This window comes from Electrophorus electricus, chromosome 22 (genome assembly GCF_013358815.1).
Source record: "Electrophorus electricus isolate fEleEle1 chromosome 22, fEleEle1.pri, whole genome shotgun sequence".
NCBI lineage: Eukaryota > Metazoa > Chordata > Actinopteri > Gymnotiformes > Gymnotidae > Electrophorus > Electrophorus electricus.
Window position 1 is genome coordinate 3,899,885 of NC_049556.1, and position 23,040 is coordinate 3,922,924.

A 23,040-nucleotide genomic window follows, 5' to 3' on the forward strand; every position below is an offset into this window, starting at 1 on the left:
CTTATAATCTTTAAATAATAGGGGCCCCTTTCATATGCAATATATTTTTCATATATCAACCCTTCAACAAAAATGTAACGTTTTATTGAACACAAAGATCTTATACTGTATGACATATTTATGACACTGTGGATATGTTTCATCAGAGACATGATGATGGTTTATTACTTGATAAAAGTCAGACTCTTAGTCGCATTGTCATCGTTTTCTTTTGGCACGTACAAGTACGAGTACAGTACAAGTTTGATCTACAGCACAACTCTCACGGACCTGCTAGAGTTGTGACCACGTGCAGTGCCAGAGCAACTGAAGCGAAGCAACGAAGACTGGAAAAATACACACAAAATCATCTAAATAAATAGAACTAAATTTTAAAATAGCCTTAATCTCAAAATTTGCAAAACTAGTAGATGTACTTAAAGTATTGTTGACACAGTTAATGATCTATTGCTATTTTTTTCCCAAATAAACAATAAATGTGTTTTGATTAAGAATGTGCACATACAGCTATTTTCAGCCTTGTGTACATCACAATATCGGTAATGGTTACAGTGGCAACATCAGTATCTTGTATTATTGTTTCTGTCACGGAAGCCCCCGCCCCCCACGAATCACGTGATGCAGGGGGATTCACGTGTGTATTGTTTGTAACCACGCCCCCCGGGAATGTTACATGCCTGTCTGTCTATTTAAACCCCTGTCAGTGTGTGCTCCCTGTTGGTCTTTGTCACCATCTATGTCTTTGTAGCTGTAGAGGTTAAATGTCTATGTAGTGGTAATGTTTGTGTGTGTAGTCACTATTAATGTGTATGTAATCTTTGTTAAATGTTAAGTGTGTAGTAATGTTCACCGTAAGTGTTCTATGTGAGTGCCACCAATGTGGTCTACATTTTATGTTAATAACGTCATTCACTGTCGAGAGAGTCTGTGCGTCCTACCCTGCGGCACTCGGGCCGCCTACGTTACAGTTTCAGTTAACTCATTAAGATACGCTGATGCTATTATGACATCAGCCCTAGGAAAATAGAAATTATTTAAAAACCTTCAAAATAAAAATAACAATTAAATACCTAAATCCTTTTCTAAAGGAGGACAATTTAACTTTCAACATTTAATACTGATGTAACGTGGCACGATCACAAGGCGGGTGCATACGCCTAGAAGAGCAAGATTTATTAAGGGCAAATCCACCATCAGAGTCATTAGAATAGTTCAGGGTCAGTGAGACAACATGGAGAGTCTGGGAATACAAACAAAAGCACACGATGACAAAAAGGGGAAGTGGGTTACAACAGTAATATAAGTGATAATATAAACTAACACACCTCCAAAATCCATGTGTAAATCAATAAGGTCTTTGTATATATATTATCTGAACATATATTGACCAGACACACACCTCAGCTTTTTATAATATGTCTGTGAGGCTTGTAGCTTCATTTAACCCCTGACCCCTGCTTGAACTCTGCAGGAGAGAGAGACTTGGCTCCAATCCCTGTATGACCTGATTTTCTGGAATTAGGAAACCACACAAGTAGGATCTGCACCAGAGATCATCATCACCCAGCTCCACTCATAGTCCTCATCACACCACAGGGGGCAGTGGTGAGTATCACTGCAAATAGGTGTGTGTGTATTTATGAAGGTGATTGTTGGTGCTGTCTGTGAACAGGAGCTACATTACGTGCTGAATGGTTGCACCTAGGAGTCAGTCCAGGTGCAGGGTTGAGTTTATTGTTTGCTATACTAAAACACACCTGATTCAACTCATCTAATTATATGAACCAGTACTCTGAAGATTAAGACTAGGTTTAGTCTATATGCTGTTCCTTAAGGTCCACAACTCTGAATTAATGTTTAATGACTGCTCATGTTTATATTCAGATCAAGGAGCGAACCTCCTCTTACTCTTCAGACTTAGAATTCTTACAAAGGGAAGTGATGTCACTAGTGCCATCCTAGACCATAAAATATATATAAAATGTAATTTCCAGAACGTAAGATGTTTCTGAATGTATCAGAACAAATTCCCCTCATCCTGAGTCATTATTTCTAACTAATCTTCTCTTTCTGTGATGATCTTAGCTCATGTTTGGACAGCTACAGGAGAGTGTATGAGAAAGAGAGCTCCTGAAACAGTGACTAGAACACCCAGAGACCTTAACACATTCTACACACCAGAGCCAAGGTCCCCTTTCCACTGGTTACATGCTTCGGCCCGCCACATGCAGTGGGAATTCACTGTAATTGTTTTGTTTGTAGCCACGCCCCTGGTGTCTGCGCACACCTGCAGATGGTTTAGTTTATATTGTCTGTGTGTATTTAAACCGATGTTGGTGTGTGCTGTGTTGTCAGTCGTGAAACATAAATGGATGGGTATCGTTGCTCGTCAGTATTTGTGTTTCACGATGTTTTCATGTACTACATTTACTCCGTTTGTGTGAGTGTCCTTGTCTGCTGTGTTTCATAATAAACGTCTATTACTGGCAACGGAGTCTGAACGTCCTGCACCTTGCCCTGCAGCACTTACACAGAGACTGTAAGAAGAATGACTTTTGTACTGGTAATGAAAGCCCCTGAGGGTTTCTGAGGCTAATGTGGCACAGATATAGACTTGGTTATTACGTGTGTTTTATTTACATGCATGCCTGACTATTCTTATATGAAATGTTGAGCAGTAGGTGGTTGCTCTAAGACGTAGAACAGATCCATATTGTATTCTGGGAAACCCCTGAACTATTTTATATATTAAACTGCCGACACGAGGGTGATGACATCAGTGCGTGTCATAAAGGGAAGTGGCAGATATGTGTACTATAGAGCAGTGTTGTGATGAATCTATTCTCTCCAACCACTGTTGAAGAATAAAGAAACCTTTACTCGCTCACAGTCTGTTGTATGTGCTTCCTTTGGGGAATAACTATTTCTCCAGTATGTGCATGGAAAAAGCTCCTTTCCTTCTGTTACTGATCCAGTCGGGAATAGAAGGAGCTACTGGCATGCTGGGTTCCAGCTTGTTATCAAAACAGCTGTTAGTATAAACTCAACTAAACCCCAGTGCATATCACTGTACCTTGACACTGTTATCTGTAGTGTTATTTGAACCCATTGCAGTTCTAAATGAACACACTGCAGTTATATTTGAACACACTGTAGTTCTAATGGACCATGCTGTGGTTCTAGCTGAACACACCGCGCTCCGTGTTGGCCAGGGGGATGAAGAACAAATCTGCCGCTCACGATGTTGGAGTACCACAGAGACCTGGGGATGGGTGCGCCCTGCGTTTCTGTGTCAACACTAGGTCAACACTAGCTGGTAACAGTGCTGCCTATCCACACAGGGCCAGTGAGAAAGATTAAAAAAATGTTTGCCCCTTATTCAAAAAGTTTTGTATCAATTCACATGATCTGTCTGTTAATAATGCGAGAGCTTCAAAAATGTTGCAGTTTACCATCAAAACACTGAAGAATGCATGAATGATGTTATGCCTGACACATGCCTGTATCACAAGTTCATTTGTTCCAAACCAGCAAGATTATGAGGTCAGTTTTTCTGAACGAGAACCACATCCTCTTTTCTTTCTCTCTCTCTCTCTCTCTCTCTCTCTCTCTCTCTCTCTCTTTCTGATGTGTATGTTAAATGTCAGAATACAGGAAACAGTTGCCCAGTCAGTCAGTAATTACTGTGATGATATGGAGCTCAGTCCACTCCCTGTGATACTCTGTGAGTAAATGTTCTCTTTATGTCTTCATTAGAATGAGTGGTGCTGTATGAAGTTGTTAATATGCAGTCTGAGGATCCTGAATGAATAGATTTAGGGAGTTAGGTGTGTAGTTCCCTCAGAGGGGAGTGTCAGAGCTTCGGGTGTGAGTTTCAAAGTGGTCATGTGTCCTCACTGTATACGTATGTGTTATGGAAAGCATTCTGTTTGATGTACTAGGCTGGAGAGCAGGAGGAGAAGTTCTTGCACATATTTGTATTCACTAAGGGAACAGACCATCAGTGTAGCTGATGAAACACAGACGTGATATGAACTTTTAGCAATGAAGAGAGGATTATTCCGAACAACCCAAGAGCTACTGAAGCCATGGACTAGTGTTGTAGAGGTGAAGAAGTCAGGTTTAGTGAGAGATTACATGGGGTTTAAGTGAAAGTGTATGGTCAAGAGGAACTCAAAGACTCCTACTTACCTGGTTGGGGATGAGTCACACCATCACTATCAGCAAAACAAATTAAACAATTTGGGAAATATCATCAAAGCTAATAGAGAACAAATCCAAAGAATGACCATGGGAATGAGTAGGCAAACCTACGTACTGGGAACTGTTGAAACAATCCAGCTAGTCTCTGCATTTATATTAGTATCACAGTAGAGTACAGAGCATATCAATATATTACTGTTAAATCTACAAGCTTTTATATTTGGGGATTTTTGTGTGTTGTAAATTAAGAACAGCCACAATGTGATGGAACTATGTAATTTAAGATGGCTGTGAAACCCAAGATTTTGGCAGACTAACTGTCAACAGCAAGCATCCACGGAAAGAATTGTGAAGAGCAAAGGGATGACCAACACATCATTATGCCTTTTCTTTTAGCGTTCCCAGATTGCTTCCTGTGGCTTCTAATATTTTCTATGGATGCTGTCACAATTTCTCCCTCCCTAGAGTTGCGTTTCCCATGGAAAAGCCGTTTTGTGCTACGTTTTGGTTTTCTTCCTGCTTTTGTTCCATGTGCTTCCTTGTTTTGGTTATGCCTCCTTGTTTAATTCCCCGCCTGTAATTTCTTTAACCTGTACTAGCTATTCCCTCATTCATTTGTATATTTAAGACCAATGTTTTTTTTTAAGTTAACCATGAACGCATTTCAGTTAATCTTAATCTACTCAGAGTTGACTGACTTCAATCCCTGAAATTTTATCTGGTTGTTCTGGAACCAATAACTATGTGTGTGGCAACTGAAGTTAGCTCAATTCAAAATTCAAGGTTGAGTTAAAGTTTGACTGTTATGACAAGGCCCCCTTATCCTTGGGTGTGTGTTAGTTTGCATGGCCACGCCCTCCCCGTGTATCACACCTGTTCCTCATTTTATGTTGTTACTGTGCAGGTATATAAGGTTCTGTTTAGGCACTGGTGTTTAACACTACGTAAGCCTGTGTGCTTCGCTGTTCTTCGTTGTGTTACGTGTGCCAAATAAATATCTCTGTGTTCAACACGGTTCGTCTCTGCATCCTGCCAAGCCAGAGATAATACCCCTCTGGTTAGCCCTAGCATTTTTAATTAATTATGTATTCATGCACTCAGCCTACGGTTTCTGTTTATCTGTTAAATAAAGTGCCCTGCCTGCCTCCATGTTACATGCCTAATTCAGTCTCTCAGCCTGCTTACTGCATTTTGTTAATATTCATTATTGTTTATAATTCGTTATGCCAAATGTTTTAGTAATTCATACTTATTGTAACGTACGGAGGCTTAAGCAGGATGCGCTGACAAGTAATGTTGAAACAGACGTTTATTTATACACTTAACGAACGAGACGTAGCACGCAGGCTATGGTTTTCAAACTTTACATTTTACATTACATTCAGACATTACGTCTACATTGACCAACCACGCCGCACACCCTGACGTGAGTTTAAATACACACACACAAAACGAAGTACAGGTGTGTGCAGGCGTGGCCACAAACAAAAGTCCTCCTACTGCGGGAGGCGAACGTTCCGTGACATTTCCACTATTCCCACAGGTTTGACATTCCTGGTTTAGTAAGCCTCATGAAGGGATTCTTCCCGAATTCATGACTAAAATTATATAGGTCGTTTGATACATTGTATTTTATTTGTTTATTTATTTATTTTTGCTTTTTTATTGTTGATGTATAAAGATTCTGATTCAAGTGAAAATATTTTCTGTTCTTTGATTCTCCTTTCATTTTCGCTGTCTGAAATGTTTTGTTCTCATGTTTTTTTTTTTAAGAAATAAATGATTTCATTGTTTAATTATATATGTTTCTCTTTCATAGTGCTGATTTCATTTGTTCAAGCTGGGCTTGCTCAAGGTGATTTATATTTATATTTTGCTTTTATTGTATGTACAAGTTTGATTAGGTTAATCCACTCTGAATAATAATATACTTGAACTATATGGTGACAATTATAACACAGTTTGTATTTTCATTTATGTTTGTCTCCTGCAGTTCATCTCATCATCCATACCAGCAGAAGTAAATACTTTGTTGGTGATTCTCTCTCACTGAGCTGTGAGGAACAGAATTACTTAACTGGATGGACAGTGAGACGAAACACCCTGTATGACTATAGGTCATATTGTTCATCAGACTGGGGATCAATTACAGGATCTACATGCACCATCAAATCGCTTTCCAGGTTCGACACTGGACAGTACTGGTGTGCGTCTGAATTTAACGGGTGCAGTGTTCCTGTCAACATCAGAGTGCACAGTGAGTCTCCACGTAGTGTACTTATTCATTATAGAAACACAAAATTGCTAGATACATCACAGCATATGGTGCAGCATTGACCATTGTCTTCCACTATGTAGCTAGTGGGCATCAGGGTTTTAAATCTGATGTGGCTAACCATGACTAATCCTGATTGCTTCTGAATCATTAGCAAAAACTAATAAAAACTAATTAAAAAAAAAAAAACCTTCACAAGAGCAGAATCTCACATATACAGAATTAGCTACCCCACAGCCAACCAAATACCCATCCAAGAGTCAAATGCCCATCTACAGCAACTATCCCATCAGCCTAATGGCTCTGGGATGCCTTTCAATTTTAATAAAAAAAATAACATCCTCACAATGATTTTAGTTTTAGTGCAGTAACTGATTAATTTGGTGACTACAAATCCATGCTTTTGTCACCACTGCCAGAACATTTGTCAACTCCGTGTCACGATCACCCCCCCCCCCCCCCCCCCCCCCGGCATTGTAGTTGCCACAGCGATGTGTTGTCATGTGGTCCTTGCTTTGGCTTTGTTCCTGGTTTTTCCCCATGGCTTGTTTTCTCCACCTTGTATGGTTCCATGTGCTCTTTTGTTTTCATTTTGTTCATTTGTTCTCTTTCCTTGTCTCTGATTGTTTTTGCCTGTGTCTAGTTTTGCATTCATAAGAACAGCACCACAAAAGGATAGAAAGGCAAAAGAAACATGGCACCCTATAATTCCAAGGAAAGTGAAAAAAGAATAATACTTACAACAACACAATCAGGGCTCTGGGAAAATAACTTTTAAGTATGACGTCACAGGGCCTCATATAAAAACCTCCAAAAAGCCAAGTACACAATCATAAGGCCCTATCTAAATTACAGGAGGCATAAATTCAGATGTACCTGCGCAGAAGGATATAAATGAACAGCAAAGTAAGAACTTATTACAGAGGGTATTGATTACAAACTCAAAACCCCAATCAGATCATCTGTATGGAAAAGATGAGTCACGTCTTCAATCTCTCACTGGCTCTTCTTACAGTGCACTCATGTGAATGATCTCTAAATACAAACTTCCAAGCACAACAGAGCAAAGTACAATCTCTGCGACGGTGGCGGCACAGAGGGAGCAAGAGGCGAGTTTGCCAGAAAGTGCCCTTTAGGGCACTCCATAGGTGAATGCACAAAAGTCTGGCAACAAAAATGAAAATCAAGACAGAAGAAGGCTTGGCTTGGCTTGGCTTGGCTTGGCTTGGCTTGGCTTGGCTTGGCTTGGCGTGGCTTGGCTTGGCTTGGCGTAGCTTGGCTTGACTTGGCGTGGCTTGGCGTAGCTTGGCTTGGCGTGGCTTGGCTTGGCGTGGCTTGGCTTGGCGTAGCTTGGCGTGGCTTGGCGTAGCTTGGCTTGGCTTGGCTTGGCTTGGCTTGGCTTGGCTCTGCTCGGCAACTCCTCTCACGATAAGCCAATAATGTGCAGCGTCCTCAGCTCGGCAACTCCTCTCACGATAAGCTGATAATGCGCAGCGTCCTCCCTACCAACCTGTGGGTTGAAATAGGTGAGGGAAGAGACAAAGAACCGGGTTAGTAGGCAGGTGATTGGGAACGAGCTAAGCATTTCTCTTGTGTCTCACTATGAGTGGGCGTCGCTCCCTTGTGGAGAGTCGGACCCTACGTGACAATCTCACAATGTCCAAGGACATAACTTTGTTTACATTTTCAGTGTTGGCCATCCCGACATCGTTCTGGTGTGGTTCTTATTCTTACCCTCTTCAACATACCTGTTCATTCTCAGCTGCTGTTTCTGTTATTATTATTTACATTTATATAGCACATGACTCAAACTCAAGGAGACTTTAGAGACAGAAATCTGCTGTTCACATTTGCTATACACATCAGTAGAGTTCTCCAAATATACTTGTTATAGTCTTCTTAGTTATCTATCCATCACTCCTTCCTCTTTGTTATAGATGTTACATCATTGGAAAATATGAACAAGATGTCTGGCTAGATTAAATAAAGAGACTCTTACATGTACATTTCAGCCATGAGCATCCAGTGTTCAGTATTAGTAGGCTTTACAAGCTTCTAACACATGAGCTTACTGAAATGTGAACATAAAAGCAGAATATCAGTACTATGCAATTTCTACACTGGAGCCTGAGCTGTTCTGACTGTGCAGCCTAATTGGTCACAAATACTGAGTAGAGAGACCATCACACTCACCTGTGAATCAGCAGGAGAGAGTGTAACTGCCTGGACATAATAATGACACAGGGGGGCAGTAGAGTTCACTCCTCTCATGAAAATGAATGTGACATAAAAGTGTATGACATCACAGGCATAATAAAAGATGACACATCATTGGAAAATATGAGCAAGGTGTCTGACTAGATTAAATAAAGAGACTCTTACAGTGAGATGTTCATGTTTTAAATGCTTATAAAATGCCATGTAATACAAGATCACTATAAATTATTAAACAGATTTGAAATTGTCACAGTATTGTGGTTTTGAGAGGTTTGCAATATGTACTGAAATATTTTAATGACATATTTTTAAAAATCCAAAAGTATTTTAATTATGCACTTTTAATCTGATAATGATGGACATTTCAAACAATATATAAATCAGAATATTCCTGTTCTTCATCCCAAAGCTTTACCCACTGCTAGACTGTCTGTGGAGCCTCAGGGTCCTGTGTTCACTGGAGAGTCAGTCACTCTGAAGTGTGAAATAGAGTCTTGCGATAACTGGAGGTATCAGTGGTATAAAGGCAGCAGTAAGACTGCAGTCCATCAGTCTGAGATAAACACCTTCACCATCAGCTCACCAGTAGACCAGGATCAGTACTGGTGTAGGGGAGAAAGAGATTACCAGCCTACATCATCACGGTACAGTAACGGAGTGCATCTGTCTGTTAAAGGTGAGTAATTACCATGATAATAACTCTGAGAGCAGCATGTGAACTCTGCCACTTCAGGTACTGAACTGTGTGCTTCATTTCCTCCAGCAGTAATTACAGTTAAACTGCATGATAACACAGCTGTTAAATGCAAACTTTCTACTTCATTTTAAACGTGATACACAACACTTATAAAAATTAGTCAACTTTGTCTGACCAGGTGAAATATTGAACTAGTCTCTCCTCTGGCCAAACACGACTTGAGTTTGACATGTATAAAACATGATCTCATTAAGAACTTCCTATTCTTGTTAAAGACGAGAGTACACTGTAACCTCACACAGTGTGGTGCAGAGACATGTGTACATTTCAGCAATGAGCATCCAGTGTTCAGTATTAGTAGGCTTTACAAGCTTCTAACACATGAGCTTACTGAAATGTGAACATAAAAGCAGAATATCAGTACTATGCAATTTCTACACTGGAGCCTGAGCTGTTCTGACTGTGCAGCCTAATTGGTCACAAATACTGAGTAGAGAGACCATCACACTCACCTGTGAATCAGCAGGAGAGAGTGTAACTGCCTGGACATAATAATGACACAGGGGGGCAGTAGAGTTCACTCCTCTCATGAAAATGAATGTGACATAAAAGTGTATGACATCACAGGCATAATGAAAGATGACACATCATTGGAAAATATGAACAAGGTGTCTGACTAGATTAAATAAAGAGACTCTTACAGTGAGATGTTCATGTTTTAAATGCTTATAAAATGCCATGTAATACAAGATCACTATAAATTATTAAACAGATTTGAAATTGTCACAGTATTGTGGTTTTGAGAGGTTTGCAATATGTACTGAAATATTTTAATGACATTTTTAAAAATCCAAAAGTATTTTAATTATGCACTTTTAATCTGATAATGATGGACATTTCTAACAATATATAAATCAGAATATTCCTGTACTTCATCCCAAAGCTTTACCCACTGCTAGACTGTCTGTGGAGCCTCGGGGTCCTGTGTTCACTGGAGAGTCAGTCACTCTGAAGTGTGAAATAGAGTCTAACCATAACTGGAGGTATCAGTGGTATAAAAGCAGCAGTAAGACTGCAGTCCATCAGTCTGAGATAAACACCTTCACCATCAGCTCACCAGTAGACCAGGATCAGTACTGGTGTAGGGGAGAAAGAGATTACCAGCCTACATCATCACGGTACAGTAACGGAGTGCATCTGTCTGTTAAAGGTGAGTAATTACTATGGTAACAACTCTGAGAGCGTCATGTGAACTCTGCCACTTCAGGTACTGAACTGTGTGCTTCATTTCCTCCAGCAGTAATTACAGTCAAACTGCATGATAACACAGCTGTTAAATGCAAACTTTCTACTTCATTTTAAACGTGATGCACAACATTTATGAAAATTAGTCAACTTTGTCTTACCAGGTGAAATATTCAACTAATCTGTCCTGTGGCCCTACATGACTTGAGTTTGACATGTATAAAACATGATCTCATTAAGAACTTCCCATTCTTGTTAAAGACGAGAATACACTGTAACCTCACACAGTGTGGTGCAGAGACATGTGTACATTTCAGCAATGAGCATCCAGTGTTCAGTATTAGTAGGCTTTACAAGCTTCTAACCCATGTGCTTACTGAAATGTGAACATAAAAGCAGAATATCAGTACTATGCAATTTCTACACTGGAGCCTGAGCTGTTCTGACTGTGCAGCCTAATTGGTCACAAATACTGAGTAGAGAGACCATCACACTCACCTGTGAATCAGCAGGAGAGAGTGTAACTGCCTGGACATAATAATGACACAGGGGGGCAGTAGAGTTCACTCCTCTCATGAAAATGAATGTGACATAAAAGTGTATGACATCACAGGCATAATAAAAGATGACACATCATTGAAAAATATGAGCAAGGTGTCTGACTAGATTAAATAAAGAGACTCTTACAGTGAGATGTTCATGTTTTAAATGCTTATAAAATGCCATGTAATACAAGATCACTATAAATTATTAAACAGATTTGAAATTGTCACAGCATTGTGGTTTTGAGAGGTTTGCAATATGTACTGAAATATTTTAATGACATTTTTAAAAATCCAAAAGTATTTTAATTATGCACTTTTAATCTGATAATAATGGACATTTCTAACAATATATAAATCAAAATATTCCTGTACTTCATCCCAAAGCTTTACCCACTGCTACACTGTCTGTGGAGCCTCGGGGTCCCGTGTTCACTGGAGAGTCAGTCACTCTGAAGTGTGAAATAGAGTCTAACCATAACTGGAGGTATCAGTGGTATAAAAGCAGCAGTAAGACTGCAGTCTATCAGTCTGAGATAAACACCTTCACCATCAGCTCACCAGTAGACCAGGATCAGTACTGGTGTAGGGGAGAAAGAGATTACCAGCCTACATCATCACGGTACAGTAACGGAGTGCATCTGTCTGTTAAAGGTGAGTAATTACCATGGTAACAACTCTGAGAGCATCATGTGAACTCTGCCACTTCAGGTACTGAACTGTGTGCTTCATTTCCTCCAGCAGTAATTACAGTTAAACTGCATGATAACACAGCTGTTAAATGCAAACTTTCTACTTCATTTTAAACGTGATACACAACATTTATAAAAATTAGTCAACTTTGTCTGACCAGGTGAAACACTAAACTAGTCTGTCCTGTGGCCCTACATGACTTGAGTTTGACATCTATAAAACATGATCTCATTAAGAACTTCCCATTCTTGTTAAAGACGAGAATACACTGTAACCTCACACAGTGTGGTGCAGAGACATGTGTACATTTCAGCAATGAGCATCCAGTGTTCAGTATTAGTAGGCTTTACAAGCTTCTAACCCATGTGCTTACTGAAATGTGAACATAAAAGCAGAATATCAGTACTATGCAATTTCTACACTGGAGCCTGAGCTGTTTTGACTGTGCAGCCTAATTGGTCACAAATACTGAGTAGAGAGACCATCACACTCACCTGTGAATCAGCAGGAGAGAGTGTAACTGCCTGGACATAATAATGACACAGGGGGGCAGTAGAGTTCTCTCCTCTCATGAAAATGAATGTGACATAAAAGTGTATGACATCACAGGCATAATAAAAGATGACACATCATTGGAAAATATGAACAAGGTGTCTGGCTAGATTAAATAAAGAGACTCTTACAGTGAGATGTTCATGTTTTAAATGCTTATAAAATGCCATGTAATACAAGATCACTATAAATTATTAAACAGATTTGAAATTGTCACAGTATTGTGGTTTTGAGAGGTTTGCAATATGTACTGAAATATTTTAATGACATTTTTAAAAATCCAAAAGTATTTTAATTATGCACTTTTAATCTGATAATGATGGACATTTCTAACAATATATAAATCAGAATATTCCTGTTCTTCATCCCAAAGCTTTACCCACTGCTACACTGTCTGTGGAGCCTCAGGGTCCTGTGTTCACTGGAGAGTCAGTCACGCTGAAGTGTGAAATAGAGTCTAACCATAACTGGAGGTATCAGTGGTATAAAGGCAGCAATAAGACTGCAGTCCATCAGTCTGAGATAAACACCTTCACCATCAGCTCACCAGTAGACCAGGATCAGTACTGGTGTAGGGGAGAAAGAGATTACCAGCCTACATCATCACGGTACAGTAACGGAGTGCATCTGTCTGTTAAAGGTGAGTAATTACTATGGTAACAACTCTGAGAGCGTCATGTGAACTCTGCCACTTCAGGTACTGAACTGTGTGCTTCATTTCCTCCAGCAGTAATTACAGTCAAACTGCATGATAACACAGCTGTTAAATGCAAACTTTCTACTTCATTTTAAACGTGATACACAACATTTATAAAAATTAGTCAACTTTGTCTGACCAGGTGAAACACTAAACTAGTCTGTCCTGTGGCCCTACATGACTTGAGTTTGACATCTATAAAACATGATCTCATTAAGAACTTCCCATTCTTGTTAAAGACGAGAATACACTGTAACCTCACACAGTGTGGTGCAGAGACATGTGTACATTTCAGCCATGAGCATCCAGTGTTCAGTATTAGTAGCCTTTACAAGCTTCTAACACATGTGCTTACTGAAATGTGAACATAAAAGCAGAATATCAGTACTATGCAATTTCTACACTGGAGCCTGAGCTGTTCTGACTGTGCAGCCTAATTGGTCACAAATACTGAGTAGAGAGACCATCACACTCACCTGTGAATCAGCAGGAGAGAGTGTAACTGCCTGGACATAATAATGACACAGGGGGGCAGTAGAGTTCTCTCCTCTCATGAAAATGAATGTGACATAAAAGTGTATGACATCACAGGCATAATAAAAGATGACACATCATTGAAAAATATGAGCAAGGTGTCTGACTAGATTAAATAAAGAGACTCTTACAGTGAGATGTTCATGTTTTAAATGCTTATAAAATGCCATGTAATACAAGATCACTATAAATTATTAAACAGATTTGAAATTGTCACAGCATTGTGGTTTTGAGAGGTTTGCAATATGTACTGAAATATTTTAATGACATTTTTAAAAATCCAAAAGTATTTTAATTATGCACTTTTAATCTGATAATGATGGACATTTCTAACAATATATAAATCAAAATATTCTTGTTCTTCATCTCAAAGCTTTACCCACTGCTAGACTGTCTGTGGAACCTCGGGGTCCTGTGTTCACTGGAGAGTCAGTCACGCTGAAGTGTAAAATAGAGTCTTACCATAACTGGAGGTATCAGTGGTATAAAGGCAGCAGAAAGACTGCAGTCCATCAGTCTGAGATAAACACCTTCGCCATCAGCTCACCAGTAGACCAGGATAACTACTGGTGTAGAGGAGAAAGAGATTACCAGCCTACATCATCACAGTACAGTAAAAGAGTGCATCTGTCTGTTAAAGGTGAGTAATTAACATGGTAACAACTCTGAGAGCAGCATGTGAACTCTACCGCTTCAGGTACTGAACTGTGTGTTTCATTTCCTCAAGCAGTAATTACAGTTAAACTGCATGATAACACAGCTGTTAAATGCAAACTTTCTACTTCATTTTAAACGTGATACACAACATTTATAAAAATTAGTCAACTTTGTCTGACCAGGTGAAACACTAAACTAGTCTGTCCTGTGGCCCTACATGACTTGAGTTTGACATCTATAAAACATGATCTCATTAAGAACTTCCTATTCTTGTTAAAGACGAGAGTACACTGTAACCTCACACAGTGTGGTGCAGAGACATGTGTACATTTCAGCCATGAGCATCCAGTGTTCAGTATTAGTAGGCTTTACAAGCTTCTAACCCATGTGCTTACTGAAATGTGAACATAAAAGCAGAATATCAGTACTATGCAATTTCTACACTGGAGCCTGAGCTGTTCTGACTGTGCAGCCTAATTGGTCACAAATACTGAGTAGAGAGACCATCACACTCACCTGTGAATCAGCAGGAGAGAGTGTAACTGCCTGGACATAATAATGACACAGGGGGGCAGTAGAGTTCTCTCCTCTCATGAAAATGAATGTGACATAAAAGTGTATGACATCACAGGCATAATTAAAGATGACACATCATTGGAAAATATGAGCAAGGTGTCTGACTAGATTAAATAAAGAGACTCTTACAGTGAGATGTTCATGTTTTAAATGCTTATAAAATGCTATGTAATACAAGATCACTATAAATTATTAAACAGATTTGAAATTGTCACAGCATTGTGGTTTTGAGAGGTTTGCAATAGGTACTGAAATATTTTAATGACATTTTTAAAAATCCAAAAGTATTTTAATTATGCACTTTTAATCTGATAATAATGGACATTTCTAACAATATATAAATCAAAATATTCCTGTACTTCATCCCAAAGCTTTACCCACTGCTAGACTGTCTGTGGAGCCTCGGGGTCCTGTGTTCACTGGAGAGTCAGTCACTCTGAAGTGTGAAATAGAGTCTAACCATAACTGGAGGTATCAGTGGTATAAAAGCAGCAGTAAGACTGCAGTCCATCAGTCTGAGATAAACACCTTCACCATCAGCTCACCAGTAGACCAGGATCAGTACTGGTGTAGGGGAGAAAGAGATTACCAGCCTACATCATCACGGTACAGTAACGGAGTGCATCTGTCTGTTAAAGGTGAGTAATTACTATGGTAACAACTCTGAGAGCGTCATGTGAACTCTGCCACTTCAGGTACTGAACTGTGTGCTTCATTTCCTCCAGCAGTAATTACAGTCAAACTGCATGATAACACAGCTGTTAAATGCAAACTTTCTACTTCATTTTAAACGTGATGCACAACATTTATGAAAATTAGTCAACTTTGTCTTACCAGGTGAAATATTCAACTAATCTGTCCTGTGGCCCTACATGACTTGAGTTTGACATCTATAAAACATGATCTCATTAAAAACTTCCCATTCTTGTTAAAGACGAGAGTACACTGTAACCTCACACAGTGTGGTGCAGAGACATGTGTACATTTCAGCCATGAGCATCCAGTGTTCAGTATTAGTAGGCTTTACAAGCTTCTAACACATGTGCTTACTGAAATGTGAACATAAAAGCAGAATATCAGTACTATGCAATTTCTACACTGGAGCCTGAGCTGTTCTGACTGTGCAGCCTAATTGGTCACAAATACTGAGTAGAGAGACCATCACACTCACCTGTGAATCAGCAGGAGAGAGTGTAACTGCCTGGACATAATAATGACACAGGGGGGCAGTAGAGTTCACTCCTCTCATGAAAATGAATGTGACATAAAAGTGTATGACATCACAGGCATAATTAAAGATGACACATCATTGGAAAATATGAGCAAGGTGTCTGACTAGATTAAATAAAGAGACTCTTACAGTGAGATGTTCATGTTTTAAATGCTTATAAAATGCCATGTAATACAAGATCACTATAAATTATTAAACAGATTTGAAATTGTCACAGCATTGTGGTTTTGAGAGGTTTGCAATAGGTACTGAAATATTTTAATGACATTTTTAAAAATCCAAAAGTATTTTAATTATGCACTTTTAATCTGATAATAATGGACATTTCTAACAATATATAAATCAAAATATTCCTGTACTTCATCCCAAAGCTTTACCCACTGCTACACTGTCTGTGGAGCCTCGGGGTCCTGTGTTCACTGGAGAGTCAGTCACTCTGAAGTGTGAAATAGAGTCTAACCATAACTGGAGGTATCAGTGGTATAAAAGCAGCAGTAAGACTGCAGTCCATCAGTCTGAGATAAACACCTTCACCATCAGCTCACCAGTAGACCAGGATCAGTACTGGTGTAGGGGAGAAAGAGATTACCAGCCTACATCATCACGGTACAGTAACGGAGTGCATCTGTCTGTTAAAGGTGAGTAATTACCATGGTAACAACTCTGAGAGCATCATGTGAACTCTGCCACTTCAGGTACTGAACTGTGTGCTTCATTTCCTCCAGCAGTAATTACAGTTAAACTGCATGATAACACAGCTGTTAAATGCAAACTTTCTACTTCATTTTAAACGTGATACACAACATTTATAAAAATTAGTCAATTTTGTCTGACCAGGTGAAACACTGAACTAGTCTGTACTGTGGCCCTACTCGACTTGAGTTTGAAATGTATAAAACATGATCTCATTAAGAACTTCCTATTCTTGTTAAAGACGAGAGTACACTGTAACCTCACACAGTGTGGTGCAGAGACATGTGTACATTTCAGCAATGAGCATCCAGTGTTCAGTATTAGTAGGCTTTACAAGCTTCTAACCCATGTGCTTACTGAAATGTGAACATAAAAGCAGAATATCAGTACTATGCAATTTCTACACTGGAGCCTGAGCTGTTCTGACTGTGCAGCCTAATTGGTCACAAATACTGAGTAGAGAGACCATCACACTCACCTGTGAATCAGCAGGAGAGGGTGTAACTGCCTGGACATAATAATGACACAGGGGGGCAGTAGAGTTCTCTCCTCTCATGAAAATGAATGTGACATAAAAGTGTATGACATCACAGGCATAATTAAAGATGACACATCATTGGAAAATATGAGCAAGGTGTCTGACTAGATTAAATAAAGAGACTCTTACAGTGAGATGTTCATGTTTTAAATGCTTATAAAATGCCATGTAATACAAGATCACTATAAATTATTAAACAGATTTGAAATTGTCACAGTATTGTGGTTTTGAGAGGTTTGCAACATGTACTGAAATATTTTAATGACATTTTTAAAAATCCAAAAGTATTTTAATTATGCACTTTTAATCTGATAATGATGGACATTTCTAACGATATATAAATCAAAATATTATTGTTCTTCATCCCAAAGCTTTACCCACTGCTACACTGTCTGTGGAGCCTCGGGGTCCTGTGTTCACTGGAGAGTCAGTCACTCTGAAGTGTGAAATAGAGTCTAACCATAACTGGAGGTATCAGTGGTATAAAGGCAGCAGTAAGACTGCAGTCCATCAGTCTGAGATAAACACCTTCACCATCAGCTCACCAGTAGACCAGGATAACTACTGGTGTAGGGGAGAAAGAGATTACCAGCCTACATCATCACGGTACAGTAACGGAGTGCATCTGTCTGTTAAAGGTGAGTAATTACCATGGTAACAACTCTGAGAGCAGCATGTGAACTCTACCACTTCAGGAACTGAACTGTGTGCTTCATTTCCTTCAGCAGTCAAATTCTATGATGATTTTTTTTTTTTAATTTGTATCTGTTACATTTGTATATGTTGATTTTCAAATTATGAATAGATAAAATTAGAACTAATGTCTTTTAAAACATGTTTTTAGAATATTTTAGGCCCTCTGTGAGAGTTCTCCACTGAAAGGAATTGTGTACTGTTTGTGTGGTGGAGAAGTGGGTATAGTAAGGTGCAGTCTGCTGAGTGGTCAAGCAGAGAACCCTTCCACTGCAGTCCTGTATTGTTGAATAATCCCAGCCAGTATTTTCAATAACCAACCTTTGCTCACTCAAGCATGATGTGTGTCCTTCCTAAACAGTGAATCTGGGATCCTGGTAATAATTTCTGCAATAGTATGAAACATGTAATTTTATAGCTGTGTTTGTACTGATGTCCCTGTCTTAAAGGCATTTCACGGGGGAATGTTTACATTGAAATAATTTGTGTGTGTGTGTGTGTGTGTCTTTTGTTCAGAAAATCCTTTCTCAGTTATCAGGCTAGTCAGTAGTCTCCTGGCAGTCTTTCCATATCTTCTAGTGTCTATCATATTGGGGGTCAAATGCTACAGAGCTCACGGTAGGAACTCTTCCCCTTACACACACTGGACTAAAAGCTCAGAAATCTAGAAATAATCTCTCAGTAGAGGATTTGCCTTAATACATTTAGACAGCAGTAGAAATTAATTTAAAATAGCAGTAGGAGATGATGATATGGTTGTAGTAACTTTCTGAGGATCACTGACCAACATCGATCACCAAAGCTCATGTTGGTTCCAAAGATCTGGTTCTGTGCCTCAAACGTCTCTCACCACATTTGTACAATGTGAGTCTCAAAGACACAAGCAGCAAACCCAGATGCAATAATGCTTTTCTACCACTAGGGAGAATTGTAATCATTGTGGGACATTCTAACACCGTCACTTTTAATAAGTTTGTGGTGTTATTATTTTTTTTTTTCTACAGCTCAGACTGGTGAAAAACAAAGTCAGAATGCAGTGACTGAGGAGTGAGAATCTAAAAGAAATTTGCCTTAAATCTGCCTTAAAGATTGGTTGAGAGACTAGTGTCTAGGACTTTGGGCTATCAACTGCATGATTATGGGTTTGAATTGTTGGGCTCTTGAACAAGGCCCTTAACCATCTTCGCACTGGGGCAGCTGTACAGTACAATGACTGACCCCAGCTCAGAAAGAAACTGCGATATGTGAAGAGAAGCAAATCATTGTACTGTAAACACGTTTATATAACCAAATAAAGACACTCCATCTGGCCTTCATGTGAATTTAAACAAAACAATGTCAGAGACAATATTTATCTGTAAGCCATTATGTGTAGCCATTGTAGCCATTATTATGTGTAAATTTGTCAAATGTTTAATGTAAATTGTGTAAATTTGTCAAATGTTTCCTTCTTGCCCTCTTTGCTCTTACAGTACCCAATGAAACACTGTGTGTGTGTGTGTGTGTGTGTGTGTGTTTGTGCGCATGCACGCACGCATGTGTTTGTGTGTGTGTGGTTCAAATAGATTCCAAGTTGTAAACAAATATTTAGATCTCTGCTTTTGCTGCTTTTCTCAGTTGTACAGTGAAACTGTACTGAGTACTGAAGTCAGAGCTGAACTCCTGAGAAGGGCAAACAGGAGGCTGTAAAATGCAGTAGCACTGAGTGCCACAAGAGGCATCTCTGTACAGGCAGTTCAGGAGTAAATGGGGCATCAAACTAATGCATAAAACCAACAGTTACCATCCAACACTCATCATTATGTACCTCGTGTTCTCAAAAACAACAAAGGCTCTGCAGAAGCAATAGATTCTCCAACCATCCATCCCCTCGAGACACCATAGACATACACGCCGACCAGAAATACCAAAAACAGAGGAACTGACTGTTGTGGCCTGGTTTCTATTCTACTTCAGCTGTGTAGGAGGCAGAGGAAGTGCTGGTGACATGAGTGATAACTGTTTGTTTGTTTTTTTAGAACTGATAAATAGTGACCTACCCTCAGCTTCCTGTTCCTAATGCTCATTCAAGTTGATTAATAATCAGTCAAAATGTGCAGAATCAGAACTACAAATAAATGGACCCACCCACATAGACACTCATGTACAACTCATAATCCATCACTAAATCTGACATTTTCATATAGTGTCTTTTTCATTCATGTAAATTCAAAAGCATCTTCGTATAAGGCCATAATTGTGCGCTGTAACGCTACGCTCCCCTTTCCACATATCAAGTGGTATGGCCCGCCACGTGGGAGTCGTATTTGTTGACTGTTTTCACTGCGACTGCCTTCGTGTTTGTAAAAACGCCTCCTTGTCGTCGCTGCATTCCAACACACCCGCCCCTCGCCACGCGTGTCATTTGTGCATGCATTTAAACCCCTGTGTCAGTAGAGAAGGTGTCCGTGATCATTGGTCACTACTCGTGCTCGATGGTCCTGTGAACTGTGGTTTCATCACATTCCACTGGTCGGTACTGTGCGAGTGTCGCCCGTGTTTATTGTTTATCCGCGTTATTCCGTATTTATCCGCAGCGCATGTTCGGCGACGTCGAGGGAGGCGTCTGCGTTCTTTCCCTTGCCCTGCTGCTCTCGGGCCGTTACGTGCGCCTTCAGAAAGCTCCATAGGAGGCGTGTGAAGAAAACCCTCCTCAATTTCTTTAAGTGAAGGACCAAATATCTATATATCTCTTAAAATATCGATAAAAACCCAAGCATTTAAATATATCTTACATTTATCCAACTTTTTCCATATATTTATGGATTCTACAGATTTATCTTTAAAGCTGAACATCATTTTTGTAGAAAACAAGTGTAAGCTACTTTTTTTTTTCAAAATCCTACCAAAAAGTCCCACCCCCTACCTTCAGCTCTCAGTCCAAATCCACTCCCCAAAACACATGAACACACTGCCTGACTACAGCATCATAAAATACATTTGCGAATGTAATGTGATGTGTATTGAACCTCTGAACAATGGTGAATATTTCGACTTTGAACAGACACACAGTGTCCATAAGGGAAAGGCTCTCACACACAACCGCACACTCAATATTAAAGGTGCGGTTGTGGTCTTTCCCAAAGTTCTTCTATTATGGGTTCACTGCTGCTTATGTGATACAGTAGTAAGTGTGACATCCACTGGATGCTGCTCTGTGAGCTCTGCTTATATGATACAGTAGTAAGTGTAACATCCTTGATCTTTGGTTATATGATACAGTATGTGTAACATTCACAGGGTACTCCCCTGAGTTTTGTGCAAATGCAGTCCAACCTTTTGTTGTTATTTTTGCACTGGAGCTACGAGGCTAATATGGCTAGCAAGTATCTTTATTTATTTGCTTCAGACCACTTTGTAACTACACTGTCCAAATATTTCCATTATCCACATTACTAATACTGTTTCATATTCAAAGGAACTAAGTAATTAGTTATCCAAGAGATAATTTGGGAAAAGTGGAAAACTGTACAATTAAACTTTAACATATCTAGGTTTAATTTTAATGATCTCTGTAAACTTCATACTAATGAGCACCAGAGAACAGCAGTTTTAGATCAGGTCAGGTGTGTTGTGTGCAGGGCAGAGGTGTGGTAGCCAAGCCAGGTGTGTTGTGTGCAAGTCAAGTACATGTTGTCCAGGTCAGGCGTGTGGTGTCCAGGTGATGGAAGACCTGTGGAGGACACACACTCCTGTGCGGCAGCCATATCCACATTCTCCATGGAAAATCATTTGTACAGAGATATATGTGTGTATGCCTTTGGTCATCTTCTTCTCCACGTGAGACTCAGATCAGCTCAGCGTGGTGTCCAGATGCTGCAAGACAAAGAATAGGACAAAAATGAACACACACTCAGCCATCAGACTACACACACACACTTTTTCTTTATTTTCCATGCTTTTTATGTCTGTCTGAATCAGTGTTTGCCATGCACCAGTTACCTTCATTCTTTTTATATTTATCAATATCAGTTTATACCAAATTGTATCTGCACAATGGCTGGTGTAGGGAACAGATTGGAAAACACTGCTTGTTATTTTTAAGAGTATATTCATTTACAATGCTTTGATCTTGTAGACTGATGTAATTAGGTATATACAGGTATATTTGTGTGTGTGTACTTATATGTATGCATAAGTGTTTATATGTGTGCTTGTGCGTGCATATACATAGCAACACTGGATATGGCTACACATGATCTTTCTCTTCTTTTGCCAGAAAATGTACATATTTGTGTTTTGTACACATTTGTATTTTTTTCTGTATTTTGTACTCATTATTTTGAAATTACAATTATCTAAAAATAATTTTGTGACCTTATTTCCTGATTTATGGGTCCAAAAGCTGCCAAACTTAGCAGAAAGTGGTAGTGTCATAAGCTAAAGGCATAATAGCTATTATATTTATATGTGAAACACATCTCTCTCACACAAACTACAAATCGAAAAAGAAATATCCTGTTTGTGCGTGTGAACCAAAGAACGACAGCATGATAAAGAGAGTGTGCACATGTGTGAGTAATATACAGATGTGAAGTGTGAAAGAAACGCATACGGTGATGAGTTTGCGTGAGAGAAAATTCACTTTAGCTTCTCCAGTGTACAGTGTGGATCCTCCAGTAGAGCAGAGAGCTGCTTCACTCCTGAGTCTCCTGGTTCATTGTGGTTCAGATTCAGCTCTCTCAGGTGTGATGAGGGGTTTGACCTCAGAGCTGAAGCCAGAATAGCACAGCCTTCCTCTGTAATATTGCAGTAAGACAGCCTACAGAGAGGAGGAGAACAACACCTCACACTTACAGCTCAACAAGCATCCAGGTGCACGCATACACATACACCCACAAGCATGAACACACAAAATGTCTAACCCACAATGTACACACACATTTGCGTAAACACATGTGCACACATACACACAGTCTCTTCCACACACACACACACACACACACACACACACTCAC

General features: G+C 39.5%; 1 protein-coding gene across 1 annotated transcript in view; it reads left to right on the top strand.

Moving 5' to 3' along the window:
- LOC113567517 (NACHT, LRR and PYD domains-containing protein 12-like) overlaps positions 1 to 23,040 on the top strand; it is a 218,612-nt gene that overhangs the window by 135,052 nt on the left and 60,520 nt on the right. The window lies entirely within an intron of this gene.